Below are 16,141 nucleotides of genomic sequence, written 5' to 3'. Positions count from 1 at the left end.
TGTGCTGGGCATTTCTGCCAAGACAGACTCAGATGCAGCTTTTGGGACTGAAATTGGCATCTTCACACAGAGCTCTGCAGGTCTGTGGGTGTGGTCAGGGAGTAGGTCAGGGAGCTCTGATGCACCATGGAAGCACCCCCCAGACAGCTGCATCTTTCTCTTGAATTCAGAGAGCTAATTTGGTGAAGAAACAGCTGAAATAGCCAAAGCCAAGAAAACATCTGTGGCAGTGGACCTGGTTTCAGGCATTTTATAATGGTTAGTGTTGCTCAAAGCAACATGTGCAGTACATTAACTCTTACTTGCTAAGGACAACTGGACTTGCTCACCTGGTGGGGAATTTATGTCCAGATCGGGTTCTTTCAGACTTCAATCACTGTGTATTTCCTTTGGAATGTTTGCTTTGTGTTGGTTTCCTGTTTTTTCTTGTGATTTGCTACATGGTAACAGAAGGTGGGGGCAGGAGGATGGAGGGAGAATCCTACATAGAAAAGGAGCTGGGGACTGCATTCACTCCACCACGTTTTCCCTGTGGCACAGCAACCGATCTTCTGTTTCTGACTTCTACCTCCTGATGCAGACTGAAGAAACAAACTGTGAGATGTCAGCTGTGGAACTTTGTGCAGTACTGAAGAATCCTAAAGTGAGGAAAATGGTATCAGGATCCCTGAAAAATAGAACAGGAGCTGAAGATGAAAGAGGGAGAAGGGACTGACTTAAGAGATGAGACTGGCAAAAATCCACACATAGTGATGCATTTAAACTGCATAAAAATAACTAGGAGCTCTTCCAGCTCTAGCCTAGAGATGGACCACAAGGGCAGACACTTGTTTTCCCACCGGCATAAGAAAAGTAATACTGTAATATTCAATTTTGTCTTACCCCTGCTTTTAGTTCTGCTGAACTACTGACAAGGCAAATTCAGCTTTAATAGAGCAACATGAATAATTTAGCAACAGAATTAATACAGATAGGTGATGAAAAATCAAACTCTTTCATGTTTTAAATTTAGGTGTTTTTGAAACACACATGGATTTTTTATCTAACCTAAGACATCCCACAAACACAAACAAAGCCTTCATGAAAAGGCTGATATTTTCTGGATAATTGCATAGAAGAAAGGATGCATCCAAGCAGCTGGGCAGCAGGAGAAGAATGTCAGACACATCTCCTGGTCTTGTAACAAAGACCAGGAACATCATACTTAATTTCAGACCTCCTTGTTTCAATCGACTCTGCTTTTCCTCTTTGCACATGCTTCTTCCTCTGAGGGCTTTCCTGCTAAGACTCTGCATCAGCAGCTTGGGTTTAAGTCTGCATCAAGCTGGTTTTTATAGTAGTAAACACACTTGGAAGCTACAAAGACATAGTGTGTTTCTTGTTGCCCTGTTTATCAGTCACAGCCAACAATTTATAGCTGCACTTGGCAAAAGAAATCAAACTACTACATGTTCTAAATAGTGCAGGACTGAAGTGATTCTATTCCAAGGTTTTGGCACAAAACCTGGTTGTGTGTCAGGTAAGCTGAAAACTTACTACATCTCAATTTTCTGAAAAAGTTTTAAATGACTTCTTGAAAATTCAGCCTGCAGTCTTAGAAAAGTCAAAACTGCTGTGTTAAATTATCCACTTTAAACAGGATGTGCTGAATTACTTTCATTAGAACAGAAGCTCCATTATTGATGGGGTTACAGATGCTCAGGCTGACCCTTTTACTTACTCCAAAATCAAATTCAGATTGCCCTCTGAGAGTGACCAATCTGATTTTTATTTATGCCTCAACATATGCTACTCATGAGGTGAAGGATTCCTGTAAAGACTGTACATGTGCTGTTAGCCCTGTCCCTGGGGAAGGTTCTCCTGGCAGCCAGTCCAGGGAGAGGAGACTTCCACGATGGGGCTGTGAGTGACCCCCCCACTGGCCGGTGGGGCAATGTTACGAAGCAGAGCAACACACACTCCCCAGGCAGGTGCAAGAGAGAGCCTTCTATTGCAAAAATCAGGCCTTTTTAAGCAGTTAGGCTTTTATCAGTTACATTCCATTTAAGCACAACAAATGTAATTCAACCAACCACCATGAACCATGATGTGAACACACAATGGTTATATAACTTGTTTTTCCACCTCCAATTCAGCTGTGTTACTTTCCCATAGTCCTTTTCTACTTAGCCCAAGTAACAGGCCTGAGCCATGATTTTACAAGGGTAACAAGGTAAATCTTATTTTGTAAGGTTTTACCTATACACAACAGGGCAGACCCCCAGATGCCTGGGAAAAAAAATGCCTGAGAAATCAGGCTGGGGGAACAGCTTTAACAAATGAAACCAGTTAACTGTGACAAAAGCAGGGAGCCAGTTTCTTTGTGTTCCGTGGAGGGAGTGGGGGCTCGTCTGGATGGTTAGCTTGGCCCTCCTCCTGCCCTCGCCTTTTTCTCTCTGCGCTCCTGCTTCTTCCCTGGCTGTCTTCCCTGTCCACATGTCCTGCCCTGTTTCGGCACTTCCACGATGCAGCTCCTTGCCGCGGACGCCCTGTGCTCTGCTACTTCTGCAATGGAGTAGACGCTGCCTGCACCCAGCCGTGGCCGCTGCTTCCCACATTGCCCACAGCATGCACAACCCACAGTGCCAGCCAGGCCCTGGTGCTCCACTGTTCCCTGACAGAGCAGCCATGGCCCCAGTGCCAGCCAGGGCCTGGTGCTCCACTGTTCCCTGACAGAGCAGCCATGGCCCCAGTGCCAGCCAGGGCCTGGTGCTCCACTGTTCCCTGACAGAGCAGCCACGGCCCCAGTGCCAGCCAGGGCCTGGTGCTCCGCTGTTTCCTGACAGAGCAGCCACGGCCCCAGTGCCAGCCAGGGCCTGGTGCTCCGCTGTTCCCCTCACTGAGCAGCCATGGCCCCAGTGCCAGCCAGGGCCTGGTGCTCCACTGTTCCCTGACAGAGCACCCATGGCCCCAGTGCCAGCCAGGGCCTGGTGCTCCGCTGTTCCCCTCACTGAGCAGCCATGGCCCCAGTGCCAGCCCCGGCCTGGTGCTCCGCTGTTCCCCTCACTGAGCAGCCATGGCCCCAGTGCCAGCCACAGCCTGGTGCTCCGCTGTTCCCCTCACTGAGCAGCCGCTGCCTGCACCCGGCTGTGGCTGCTGCCCCCATGATCCTGGGGCCTGCAGCTGCTCCAGTAGTGCGCCTGTGGCCAGGGCAGCCTGTTCTCCGCCGATGGAAGGGACACGCAGCCTGCTGCTGTTTGGAAATCGCACCCAGCCCATCACGGGAGCCCCACAGACTCACCGCAGCTTCCAGCACGCCTGCTCCCGTCTGCCGAGCTGATGCTGACAGAGCGCCAGGGTTCTTTCAGTAATGCTGTCCCTGTCTTCTGTTTCTCTCTCTCTTTTTCCCTCTTTGCTCTCTTCTCTGGTCCCCTTTGGTAGGAAAACATACCCTTCTTTATCAATAAACAGTTCTCAGATATAATATTGCCACATTTGTGCTTCATTTCTGTCTGAGAAATCTAGCAAAAAGAATCCTTCCCAACTCCCCTTTTTAGGGAGAACAGCAGAACAGGGCACCCTGAAAATTAATTTTCCAGATGGAGGCAATGGATAAAATAAATTCCAAATTTGGGCTAATGTATTTTAAGGATCGTCTCCATGATCCTCTCCATCATCCCAAAAGAAGCACACATTAAAATATAACACTGAAAAAATCCAATGCTAACATTGACACCAAAGTTACCAATCTTTTTGGAACAATTTACTTGGTGTTTTCATTAGACCTTAAACCCATTTCACATGGATCCCCAGACCAGGAGTCCTCCATGAGGTGTCACCTTCAACTACAACTTGCCAAAAGTAAAAAAAATTTGGAACATCAGATTCTTTTACTAGATTCTTTTCTGTAAGCCGTATGTTTTGTGTTGCAGGAGAGAAGATTTAGTCACATTTCTACAAACCTTTCTTCCCACAGATCATCAGCACAGTTGAGAAAATTTGTCACAGGCATTTCTTCTCTAGACAAACCAGAGTGGAAGGCAGGGTTAATTATAGTGCCTTAAGCCACAGGATTTCTCTTTTCAATAACATTGCAGCTGCTCTCATGCTGGTTCTTTGGGAAGTGATGCTGGAGATACTTTGCTGGAGCCCTGGCAGCCACGTGGATGCTTGCAGGCAGGCAGAGTTGGCCCTTCCAACCTCTGCTTCAGCTTGATGACGGTGGTGGAATGTGAATCACTATTAGCCAGACAATATGCATACATCCCTCATTAACTCTTTTTCTAATTGTGATAAATCCTCTTTAAATTAGCTTTAAAATGCCAGTGCCGTAAACATTCCCTGTTCCTGTTTTGTCTCATGGGAGGATGATGTTTTTCCAGCACCAGGAATTACTATTTAATTACTTCACTATTTAACCAAGATTAAAGCGAAGACTTGTAGGGATCATTTGCACACAAATATTATTATAAACAGATCCCTTTCCAGAAATACTCTGAAATTTGCAGAGGAGCACTGTGTCAACAGCCACAGCAGAATCATGGAGGGGAATCTTTTGTGATGCTGCATGTAAGGAAGGTGTCGTGGCTTGAATATTTTGTTATTTAAACAAAAGGATTATAAGTCCAAGCAGCAGTATTACCAAGCAAGTAATGAAATTACTCTTTGGGGAGGGCTCAGTGTACATTCTTAAATAGGCTGAAAATTAGCCACAACTCCTTAAGAAGTCTGCTTGGAACAAAAGCCAAATTTAAATTCTGAAGTTAATTTAATAATGTGGAATACATCTTAAGACTGCTGGTCCACAAGTTCCCTCAACTCATTTGGTTTAGGCTTTTTTAGTATATAGAGTTTGCATTTTACCTTGTACACGTTTCTTTATCTCATTATTGCATTCAGTTTAATATTTTATTCCTGTTTCAAACATAATACATTTATATATCCCAATCTCCCTGGCAGATTAAACAAAAGCTGCACACAACACAAAGTCTGCTTCAGAGCTGCCAGGCACAGTCTCCTATTGCTGCAAGCAGCAGCAGCAGCAGCCCTGTCACCAGCTGATTCCTTTGCTGAGGAGGGCTGGAGGTTTTTTGGGTTTTTTGGGAAGAGCTGTTCTGCAGCATCCATCTAAACTGCTTGAGCAGGATTTACAGCAGGAGAACAGAGACATGTCCAGCCACGTTATTCTGAGCCAAATTCAAGAACTATCATTTGGAATTTGTGGTGCTTCCTGACCTTTTGAAAGCGTTCCCCAAGCAGCTGCAGGAGGATTTAACAGGCAGATCCTAGAAATGTCCAGTCAGCACAGGACCTTTTCTGCCTCTCAGGAGCTGGAGGTTCTCCTGCTGCATCCATAAGCATGCCACAAAAAACTCTCCCAAAAATCTTTAAAGAAGGACACTTTTGAGAAAAGCAAAGACATTCTTCATGGCCTGTCCTTTTTCTGTATGGCTCATGATGTCCCAGCTACAATAGACTGGCCACTCTCCAGTGCTTCATTAAAATGTGTCTCTGTGCTTCATTGACATCTGTCAGACATGGTTTATTCATTTTTCTTTCATCCTGCCTCTGCAGAGCACCATGTGAGACATGGAGTGCTCTGCTTTATTTTCATGGGGTGCATGTGCTTCTAGGTTTTTATCCACTGCTCTATACTCAGTGAGGAAAAGATATTCAGAGATGCTTGGTGGGTTTCAGTAGGGGAGATGGAAAGATTCTGATGGAATCATTTACTCTCAGTACATTGCTTTGCAGCCTCAGACCAGCAGCCAAAAAGGCTCTGCTTCCTGCACCAAAGAGGGATTGCCTTGCACCACAGAGAGATTTGTGTCAGGAGGACAAATCCACTCAGATCAGATTCCCAGGCCCAGAAGCTCAGGATATTTTGTAAGGCATAGCAATGTCTTGCAGCAGTAAAACTAAATATTTTCATGGCTCTTGGGAAAACCTGAGTATATTGACATGACATTGTAAAAGTAAATAACACAGCAGTGCACAGCAAATTTCAGATAGAGAATCGGACCCTATCTACACCAATATTCTTCACTTGAATAGCAGCATTTTGTTTGTTTCAAATGCTTCTGACAATGAACTTCGGCTCATCTGTAAAAGAAATGGGAGTGAGGAAAGAGATTTTGCCTAACATTGGATGCTCACTCATATGCCAAGGGCCAAACACCTTTCCAAAACAAATCAAACAGCAGCTGTATTTATTAAGAGCCTAATTTGCCAGACACTGAAGTTTATATTTTACTTGTATAATGTTGAATATTGCTTTTATGTAGCATCTCCATGTGACAAACCTGATGCATGTCAGACTATCTGCAAACAAGAAATTGCTGTCACAGGCCACAAGAACATGTGAATTCCTTCAGCTACACTGAAAAGGGCAGCCCTGTGTTTAAGAAATACCCTGTCTTGATTGAGGAGTGAAAAGAGAAGAGCCTTAGAATTGGGAAGCAAGGTTGGAAGGAAATGGATACAATTAATTGGGTACTGACCAAGATAAAATAAATGCCTGGAAAGATGTACTGCCAACATGTGGCTGTGTGAGATCCACTGTTGGCTGAGAAAGGCAGCTCTGCTTGGACTTTAGGAAGTGTGTGCTCTCTCTAAGGAAAGCCACTGCAAGCTTTGGTGGATTTTGCCACAAAGAAAAAAAAATAGAGAAAATATATAAAAAGCAGCAAACCATTATTGATTTTTATCTTTCCTTGACTATGAGCTGTGTCAGATCCAAGTAGTCTTTCTTTTTTCCCATTACCATCTCAAATCCCAAGAAGGCCAGACACCTGCACAATTGGTATAGGTGGTTGGGCTCTGTACCAGAAGCTGCTTCACTGTATAAACCAGGGTGAAATGATCTTGCAGTATTTCAGACTGTGACCTTTCAAGTAGACAGACCCAATGATTTTCAGTCAATGCTCCCTCTTCTTGATTTAGAAGCCCATTCAGAATGTAAAAAGGCCAGTTCATTGTGGCAACTCATTATTCCACTGTGCTGCTACATCCTGATAGATAACAAATGTGACCTTTGCTACAGAAATAGGTTGTTGTGGGCAGTAAAAGTTCACTTTGAGTGACACCATGAATGCTAACTCTCCTGCAGACAAAGATGGCATGGGGGCAGAATTTGCAATCAATGCCCAACTTCACAAGCCCACTGAAAACCTGGGTGAGAAAACCTCTGCTGTCTTCCTAGTCCAACAGCCAGGACTGAGCACATAGCCTTAGGCCTTAGTTTAGTGTCCTGTAAGCCCAGAAGATACCCCACAAGTGACTTTATTTTTGTTTAATGCGGTGAGGATCAGTTGAAATTAAAAAAATAAACAGAGTGAACTCATTCTTAGATCTAGAAATGCATTGGCCAATTTCTTGGTGTCAACATTGAAATTGTGTCCTCAGAATTCTGGCTGCAGCTGATGATGGTGAGCACTTAAAAGTGGAAGTGCAACTCCATGGAAAGTTCAGCCCTGAAAACAATGTGCTAATAGTTTCTAAGGAATCTACTAATTATGGCAATGTTCAGTGGCTCCCTATTCAGAAAATTAGTTCCAGGCATAAAAATTGATTCTTGCTATTCTTCATCACATCAATTTTATTATAATATTATCTGTCTTGGTATAATGAGATATTCTTTACTCTCAGGACTTTTTTTTCAACTAGCCAATTAAAGAAAAATTTGGATAATCCATTTCATGAAGTCTCATAGAAGAAAGAATAATACTATCCAATACCTATCAGGGACCAGAACATGTAAGCTCACAAAAATTGCTTCTCTGCTCCTCATTTCCCTATTAAATACAGGTACTTCTGTTCCTGGCCTTCCAAGAGAAAACAAACAAATCCCCTGACGAAGCCGTGGGTGACGTGTGACCATAAATTCACCTGCAAGAACTGATGTGCCAGAGAAGACTGTCCACCTGAAGAACACACTGGCTACTACTCTCCAAAAAAACCAGTGTACAAACTCATCAGCAAATTAACCATTCTCCCTAAGAGGAAGGTCTTTGGCATTCTGGAAATCATTACTGGTGTTTGCTCTTTAAGGCTCATGTGGTTACTTAAAAATATTTTGGCTGCAATTCCACTTCATATTGAGCTGATATTTTCATTGACACACATGAATGCTCTCTGTCTCCTTAGCCCAGCTCTAGAGGTGGTCAAATCGTTTTCTTGTTCCACCATTCAGCAACTTTTTATTTTTGATTGAAAAATCCATAGCTTTGTGAACAGCTGAAACACTGAAGTTTGATTTCTAGGAATGTGTGCCTTGAAGTTTGGCTCTTGTTTGGATCCTTCCAGGGTTAATGAAGATGGTGCTCCTGTGGCAGCATTGGTGGGAAGCAAGTCCTGTTGAAAGGCTGAAGTACTGAAACCCCAAAATGACTTAAAAACTACATCCTTAATAACCACAAGACTCAACTCAGTTCTCTTCCTGACATAGGGTCGAGTTGCTCATTAAGCACTGGTCATTACAGTAACCCGGCTGCCTTGCTATAGTACTGCTAAAAAGAACTGTTAACTTGGCTTCCTCCCAGACCAGCTTATTCCAGAGAAGTTCCTTCTGTCAGATTTCTTGTTATGAACAATCCCTTTTAATCTGCTGACTTGGATCTGCTCTAAGGCCAGTATTTTTTTGGGAAAAAAAAAAGATTAGAAGATGGAATTTTTAGCACTCAATATTTCCCTTGCTGACAGCCAGATGTGCTGTGTGAATAGACCCACAGAGGTCTGGGCAGGATTTTCAGATATGTAAGAGTGATTTAGGAACTCACATCCCCTCAATGATCAATGGGTCTCTGTTCCTATCAGACCCTTGCAAACCCAGCCTCACTCACTGCCCTGGTACACTTGCCCAAAATCCTCTGGGAAGCAAGATTTACATTAATTTTGTAGGTTAGTACTGCAGAATGACAGCTACTGTGAGCTTGGAGCCTGATTACAAGAGGAATCTTTATCCCAAAATACTCTTTTAAAATTTAACACTAAATTAAATAAGAAGGTGCATAATCCTTTGCTGCTTTTGCTTTGTTGAAACCAGAGGCAGAAATACTTGCAAACAAATGATCAGAGGGGTAAAATATCCTATTTGATTTACCACTTCTCTAGCAGGAATCACACTGAATCTGGCTTGGGCTGTGTCTGGCTATTCGAATTTCAAACCTCCTTTATTTACTTCAAAAAGCTCATAAGATCCCAGAACTTTTACATTGCAAAACACTTCTAAACACCTATTAATCTATGTTGAAACAAAAAACACAAGAAAAACACCCAAATGTCCCAGAAATAAAAGAAATTGGGTATGAAAATTGCTGTTTGGTATATCATTTAACACTTTTATTGTCTTGCATCTTTTATATTATTTCATGGCAGGCTGGTAGCAGTGATTCATTACATGAAATCAGAACATTACAGGTTCAATCCAGAAGCATTTGTCTTACTGACAGGGAAGGATCCTTCAGGTCACTGAGCCACCTCCCTGGAACTGCAGGAAACTGCATCAAACACATAAGCTGGAAATATCCTCAGCAGCTTAACTCCATTCAGCTCTGTAGCACCAGATTTATCAAACCCTGACTATCCCACAATAAAACAGAATCTGCCAGAGGTAAAGAAAAGCCTCAAAAGGTAATCTATGCTGCAAATCTATGTTATAAAACACAGCCCAGAAGTACTGACAATGTACCTAGCACTGACACAGATTTTGTGGGGTTCCACAGAATCAAATATTCAAACCAGAAATGTCTGGTTAGTAGAAAACCCTGAACGTATGGGCAAGACATTAATATCCATATGTGTTGTCTTCTCTACAGGGTCACTGAAAAAATGAAAATCCCTTGCAGCCATTTTCATCCAAGCTTCAGTGACCTCTGTGCTCCTAAGAACAACCCTGTTGCTGTGTAACACACTGTGAACCTAAACATGTTGCTTCATGTCTCCGTGAGTGATACCTTATCATGTCCATGTAATCTCCAATGAAGGAAAACCCACACCTCTCAAAAGTCCAGAACTGTTTTGAGATGGTAGTGATGAGGATGAGTTGAACTACTTTAAACTAAGCATCGTCTCAACATCAAGAATTTGTTAAGAGTCCTTCAAGAAAGAGCAGATGGCCTGGCAGAGAAACACTGCTTACCTGAAAGTGCCCTCTTAAGCTCTAAGAGCATCAGCTGCACTTCTCTGGTCCAGAAGATGTCCTTGTACAAAACTTATATCCAATTCTATTTGTACAAGACTCTTTCCTGAGCTGTGTTCTTCTATTTCTGGATCAAGTGAAAAAAAAAAAACCTAACAGAATTTGTGAAATGAGCAAAGGGAAGCACTCATCTGGTTCCACTCTCTCACCAACAATAAAACTGAATTATGCACCCAGTCCAGAGACTTTTGAAGAAGGTACGTAAATATAAATACAATTATACCCTATAGCCACCTTTCAGAGAAATCTGTGCAATCAAAATAAATTATTATTCATTTGAGCTATTTGGAGTTCTCTGAAGCTTTGCACTGCTTTTTGCAAAGCAGAGAGAAAACTTTTATTTGATTTGGATGACCATGATCTGATACAGGTGAGGGTTGGTAAAACTACCTCTTGATACAGGGCAAAATACCCACTCTAAACTTAATGAACCCCTCCCAGACCTCATTCAGAATAGCACTCAGTAATTCACCTGTGATGTGCTATGTGTTTGTTCATTGCAGTCTCTAAGTATTTCTAATACTGTAAAGAATTGTGAAGCATTTGCTGTAATTTTAGAGACTGTTACCATTTAACTACTCAGACTCTGGTGAGTAACTAGAATTTCTGGCTGACCAGTAAAAAGAGCCAAGGTGTTACCTGGCTTGTCTGTGTACTCATTCATTGAGGGACAGGTGAGAAGAGAACCAGGAAATCATGGTTTAGAGACAGATGCTCCACACCACCAGATGCAGTTTTTTTCCCTTCAGAGGCTGCCAATCAAATGCATGTGTAGAAATAGTTATAAACATATCTGCTGTGCATTCTCTTGGGTTATCTCTCTTCTTCTCTCCGAAACTCTAAAAGGAAAAATGCATTTGGAAGTGTGATGTGATTCTGAAACATGAATTTCTGATTAGAAGTGTAATTACATTCCCTTTTGATGGCAGCCAATGGTGTTCACACAGGCCAGATCATAACGTGTGCACTCGGCAACCTTAAACCTCACCAATTTCTCAAGTGCCATTTGAAGGTAATAAAGGAATCCGTGTTTTAATTTTTAATATTTGCAATGCCTGTTCTTACAGCCATTATATACTTTGGGAATGAACAGCTGAATCCATCATCCTGTCTCCAACTCAATCTCCAGAGGCATTTTACCTGAACCTTGATGCTTTTTTCTCCCTCCTATACAGACTTGCTCTATTTTCACTTTTTATAACCACACTGTATATTACCAATAAGAACATTAACTCATAAAAACATTAACTCATTGGGGGAAAATTATACCATGAGAGTGCATCCAACTCCCTGTGTATTTTGACATTCCATTTAGCAAATTGTGTTATCATTTTAAGAGTGAGTCATCTCAGCTCTGAACCACTGCAAGGGAAGTAGAAGGCATCTGAAGAAGAAAATGTGAAGACAGACACATGTATTAAATCTGTTTTACATTGTGTTAGAACAGAGTGTCAAAAAACAGAGCTTCATCTCCCACATAATGGACCTGGATGCTGAAATACCAAGGGGCAACTCTCATTTCAGGGCATTTGGTTAAAACAGCAGCTAGTGGAGTGGCTGCCTGCACTAGAAATGCCTCAAGAAATGCCAAACTAAAACCAAGGAGATGTGAACTAGAATATTTTTTTAAATTAAGAAATAAAACAGCAGAAACAAGTGGAAGTTTTGATGTTTCATCTCAAATCCCATATTAGCATTAGCACTAAACAGATGTCCCACGTTCCACAGAAATGGCAGGTTTGGCACCTCTTCACGGTTAGCAAATTAAATTATGGCCTCAAATGCAGTAATGGAGCAACCTTGTTTTGGCTACAATTGGATCTGCAATTGGCACCAGCTTTCCTTCCCTCACTGCCATATGGGGAGCTGCAGAACAAGGTGCTGCACATGTTCCTGCTGAATTATTCTGAGTCATATTGGGGTCAGATTAAAATAGTATTGAAGGAGGGGAGGCAAAATAAGAAATTAGAAGTAGGGACAACCTCAGTGTTTTCCCGAGTTCCAATTTCACTGGCCAAATTGTTTGAGATTCAACTGGATGTGAGTTCAAATAAAATAGCTACATTAATTAGGAGAACTCCCAGTCTGTCTGAAATAACACTGTGTTTTGGACAGATTGGGAGAGGCAGAAGAACTGGCATTGTCTGAAGAAAAGACAGTCCTGAGATAGACACAAACAAAGGAAAAGAACCCTTTAAATATACCACAAATACTGGGGAAGTTTTCTCCTTTTCCTCTCCTTTCCTAAGGCAATAAGATTTCAGAAGATTTGGTACAGAGTGGGAGAAAATCCGTTCTGTCAACTCACAGTGCAAGTCTGCAACAACGTGTCCACTTAATAACAATAACAACAATGCCTATCTTGTGCTTTGGATACCTAAAATAGCCACCTTAGGCAGGTCAGGCTCCATTACAAGGCCATTTTCTGTTGCTGCTAACTTTGCCAGATTTAGACTATTTGAACTAAAATTCCCTTTTTGACTCTGTCCCAGTCTGAGTCTGCCTGCAGTGTTGCCCTCCATGTGCATTTATGCCTAACTGGGATGGCTCATTCAGATCCAAAATAAGAAAAACAACTTATAAATATTTCTTCAAAAACTTCATATTCCCTGAAAGGAAAAATGACATTAAAATAATCCTTGTGACATTTTTCCTGCCAGAAGAAGAGGAAAGCTCACTATGTGCAAGGTGGATGCCACTCAAAAAATTTTCTGATGGTAATGCAAAAGTGCTTCCCCCCAGACAAAGTCAGCAATAGACACAGGTAATGCTTTTTCCCAAATTAATTTTAATTTAGTAATATTCTGATACAGAATTATTTTCTTTCTCCCATTGAAACTAATGGGACTTTTCAATTAAATTTATGGAATCTCAAATCCTCTTGTTTGTATTTCTTTAGAATTCTACCCTCTTGTGACATCTCTTAAGGCACCAGGTATTACAACCCAGTTATGCTATTTACTATTTGAAAGCCCATTTTTTATCCCTGGCATTGACAAGGAGCTGATTATTCTTATTTTCCTTTCTCTCAGTACTTTTTTGCTTCATGATTTTAAATTATAATTATTAACAGTTTACAATAAAACATGAAATTACCCCTGACAGCACCTAGAGCAGAACACACAGAGGAGCCAGACCATACTCTGTGAGAGGGTCCAGTTGACTCTGCAATTAAATAACGTTGCCATGGCAATGGGGAGATCCAGGGAATAGCTGGGTAACACTAATTAAGGACAGCACGGCTGGGAGACAGTCATGGGTGACTGCTGAGCAGGAATCCAGCCTCCCCCCCAGAAGACAACAAAGCAGTTTATAAATATTAATAACCATTTGCAACACCTAATTGTGAGGAAGAAGGGGACGTTACAGGGAAAAATAATGAAGGAAGAGGAGCGTACATGGCAGTGTCTGTGCAGGGCTACAAAGTGAGTGATGGCAGAGCCACTGCACTCTGTAACTCCCTTCTGTGTCAAAGCCATCGCTTCTCCAGAATTCATCATTTCTAAGGAGAGCAGGAGCCCAGGAGCCTTTGTGTCACCTGGGACTAATCTGAGGCTGCCCTTACCCAGACTCATCACCTGGGACTGGTCGGAGGCTGCTTTTGCTCAGATTTGTTCCTTCTCGCTGAGGAGAACAAAAAACAAGACCTGCTGCTCATTCCATTAACATCCATTAGTGTTCTGCCACAGCAAAAAGCAAACTACTCTTCTCCATCTGGCTTGCTGAGCTTGTGAGCTTGGCTGAAGGAGGACCTGGAGGATGGGGCCTGCCCTTCCAGAGGTAATTTGGACTCCATGACTAAAGCAGTAACACAGAGAAATTTGTCTTTGTGTGGTAGCAGTGTCCCATTTGTATGAGCAGGTCTTACAGAATGAAAAATGATGGTTTATTCTCATTTTAGTAGGAAAATTCCCTCATCTCATCAGTCTTTTTATAACACTGTAACAGACCTTCAGGAGATAAAGCTGGGGTAACAGCACCTGGTGGAAGTTCTTCAGAGGAAAGAAATAAATTCCAGTGGCTTTTTGATTAAATTCTTATGAACAGAAATGAAAAATAATACAGTTTCCTGATACCTTGATATCAGTAATGGCTCTACTGGTTATGGGAAGGATATTCCTGTCAGAAACATTTCTGCAGGTCTACTCTATGCAACTCATTTTACCTCTCCACCACTCCTCCCAAATATGAGAGAGCCAGCCTAGATTATTCAAGCATCTTAGATTTTAAAAATGAGATCTTACAGAGTTTCAGCTACTGAGCTAGCTCATAAATCCAGTATTTTAGGTGGCAGCCCTTGGCAGTGAACAACCACCCCATTAAATCATGCTGGGCAAGAAACTGTCATTTCAGTGAATCATGAGAATTACTAATTCTATTATAATGTGTGTGTGTGTGAGGAAGGTAATTCAGGAGGAGTTTTAGTTCCATCTTTATGGCACCCTTCAGAAGATTATGATCCTGGCTGCCTTTCCCTGTTGTCCATCCAATTTCCAGAGCGACTGTTAAAAGTTTCAACAGCCGCAGTTAATAAAGACAAGCGAAGTATAAACCTTTGGAAAACTCATTCCTGTTTTGCTGCTCCCCTGGTTGCTGGCATTAACATCCCCCCTGTCTCCCTGGGCGTGCATTTACAAATGGGATGCAACACAGAGGTCCCAGGGCTGTGGTACCTTCATGGTCTTGTACAAAACAGACACATTTGGAGGTGGTTCAGAAAGACCACTATCGCAGAAGAGTGACCCCCATCCAGGGAATAACATGCAGTGACTCCAATGATTCCAGAAGGCTGAACAATTGCTTTATTAAGCTATACTATACTACACTAGTACTATATTATAAGTATACTAAAGAAATACTGAAGAAAAACTCCTGACTATCTCCCACAGTCACATCACAGCTTTGAGCTAATTGCCTAATCAATTTAAATAATCATTACTGGTGTCCAATTAACAAATCACTCTTGGTAAACAATCTCCATAACACATTCCGCATGTGCCAAACAACAGGCGCAGCAAGTAGAGATAAGAATTGTTTTCTCCTCTTCTCTGAACTTTCTCCCTGCCTTTCCCTAGGAGAAACCCTTGGGAAAGTTATGCCTGCTGCTCTCTGTGAAGAGAGCTGCAGCCACAATCACCCAAAAAGGGACCTGGATCACCTGCATGTGCCTGAGTTGTTCCACCCAGGAGATGAGCTTCTGCTTACACATGAGCTCTCTGTATTATTTACAGAGGAAAGTAAGCCGGGACTGCATTTTATATTATTAAGGCCTCTGAATTTTAAATTAGAAGCTTTTTTTTTTTTCCTAATGCATACAATCACAAAAATGATAGTTAATTAGAGAACAAACACTGTTAGCTATCAACTGAAATTCTCACTGTCCAATGACTAAAAAATTCAGACATCAGTCTGCCCTAAAAACAAATTCAAGAGCAGAGCAAACAGTTCTGTCTGAACACTACACACAGAGCCAAGTTTTTGGTAGGTTCTGATTGCAAATATTTTATTTTGCACTCAATTGTTATTTGGTGAGAGATGTGGCTGTACCTTCTATTTGACCTTAGTCATTCTGAGAGATATAAATGCATGTGAAAGATTGGAGAAATTTTTCCATCTCACCATTCTATATACAATACATAAGACTTCTCCCAGATCAAATACATTTGCACTTTTAAGAGACACTAAATGGGTGCAGACAGATTTGATGTATTAATCCACCTGAAATAATACACGTTACATAATTCAGTATTAGCACATTTAATGGGAAACTGCACAAGTCCAAAGTGTTGGTAATTTCAGGCCCATAATTTAAAAGTACCTGGTTTAATTCAATGTAAAGGAAGAGATAAAAAGCAAATTTGTTCTCTCCTCCACTAATGAAACAGTACTTCAAGGTGCAATAAAGAAAAAACTTGGCTCCACTCAGTGCAGTCTGTGTTTGGAAATGGCATACGCTGTTCTCGA

The 16,141-nt window shown here is 41.9% G+C and overlaps 1 protein-coding gene across 4 annotated transcripts in view; it reads right to left on the bottom strand.

Moving 5' to 3' along the window:
• Nucleotides 1-16,141, bottom strand: part of TOM1L1 (target of myb1 like 1 membrane trafficking protein) — a 90,830-nt gene that overhangs the window by 38,430 nt on the left and 36,259 nt on the right. Inside the window, exon 2 of one of the 4 annotated variants that reach the window (XM_077188212.1) lies at nt 330-667. The exons of the other annotated variants lie outside the window; for them this stretch is intronic. The gene's annotated coding sequence lies outside the window, so the exon portion shown is untranslated. The remainder of the gene's footprint in view (nt 1-329; nt 668-16,141) is intronic. 4 annotated transcript variants of the gene reach the window in all.

The sequence above is a fragment of the Agelaius phoeniceus genome, chromosome 19 (assembly GCF_051311805.1).
Source record: "Agelaius phoeniceus isolate bAgePho1 chromosome 19, bAgePho1.hap1, whole genome shotgun sequence".
Lineage (NCBI taxonomy): Eukaryota > Metazoa > Chordata > Aves > Passeriformes > Icteridae > Agelaius > Agelaius phoeniceus.
Note: the sequence above shows the minus strand (reverse complement) of the source record. Positions and strands in the feature narration are given on the sequence as shown.